Here is a 1,513-nt window from a genome sequence, read left to right as displayed (position 1 = left end):
AAGCAATTCAACTTTTTCTTATAATGACATGACTTTTCTCTGCTTCTTGGGGGCACTTCCAACATCTATACTGGCACTTCATATGGATACTATGGTGTAATTCAAGGTTTATGATATTGCACTAAACATTATGGAAAATATGCAAGAACTGTAAGAGATCACTTTTTACTGCCATATGCAATTTACTGGAGACATGAACTAGTCATGTGGAGATGATTAGCTTCACACAGCATTATAAGTGGATACTTGCAACACTTGAACTCACGGCAATAACAGAAAGATGTAGCTATGAAATTCTTGCAGTAGTATAGTATGTACCACAGTTAATTTCATGCAATTATGGTTTAATACTGCATCTCTATGCTTGCTTACTTTTTTGTCTACTGCAAATAGCACCATGTACATTCTGTGTTTTATGCTTAAGTTTTGATAAGTTTTAACTTTTACAATAGATTTCTGTATACTTTATGGTAGTAAATGATAAAGTAGACTAATATCTATGTATATTTTATGGATTCATGACACATCTAACTTTTTCATAATTTTTTTTGATATTTCTAGGCTACATAGTTCATCCGTGAGTTTTTTCAAATTGTTGCAAATCTCCAAAATGTTTTCCAATATATTTACTGAAAAAATCTACATGTAAATGAATCCATGTAGTTCAAAACTATGTTACTCAAGGGCAAAAGTAAATGTACAGACCTATAACAAACATATTACAATGTATCAGAAGGTACTACCAATGAAAAATCTGCTCCTGGCCACCTCTAAAAAATAATCTATCAGATTTGGCCACTATTCAGTTTGGCAATATAAGTGGCACCACCAGGAATAGAAAGGTAGTCAATTTTAGGTCAATATAAAGAAGTCATTTCTCATGAGTATATTATTAAAATAGTATAATGATTTTCTCACCACTAAAATTGGTAAAGCAGAAGTTAAATGATAAATTTGAGGAATAGTTTACTATGATTTATGCATCATAAAGAAACTTGTATTAGAAATTCAACAAAACTATTCTTTTTATCCACTTGGGGCATAGTTGTCTCATATATAAAATGATCATAGTAACATTATCAAAGCAGGGGACTAGAGCTTTTAGTTTTAAGAACCATGACTATTAGACTTCCTCTGGTCAATGAATTCACCTCATGAATTAATAGGAATTAAAGTAAAGTTAGTTTACTTTGTCAGCTGGTGTTAATGATACTAACATTCTGTGGTTGTTATAGATTAAATAAGGTGCCAAAACTTCATTTAAAAATGAAAACTAAAAGCTAAAGCTAAGTAGAAAACACTTAACTCCTCAGTGTAAAAGTTTTTTTTTCTTTTAATAATAGGAATTCACTAAATTGATTTTGAACATAATAAAAGTGATAAATAGTTTATTTTTATATGAAAAATCCCTCCACACCTTACCTGCTTGTACTCTCCAGATGTATATTTATCTTCATTGATGTTTATATTGGTGCTGTTGTTGTTTAGGAGAAGCTCTTCTTCCCAAGAGAGG

The sequence above is a fragment of the Propithecus coquereli genome, unplaced genomic scaffold (assembly GCF_000956105.1).
Source record: "Propithecus coquereli isolate 6110/MARCELLA unplaced genomic scaffold, Pcoq_1.0 Scaffold105, whole genome shotgun sequence".
Classification (NCBI taxonomy): domain Eukaryota; kingdom Metazoa; phylum Chordata; class Mammalia; order Primates; family Indriidae; genus Propithecus; species Propithecus coquereli.
This window is presented reverse-complemented; position numbering follows the sequence as displayed.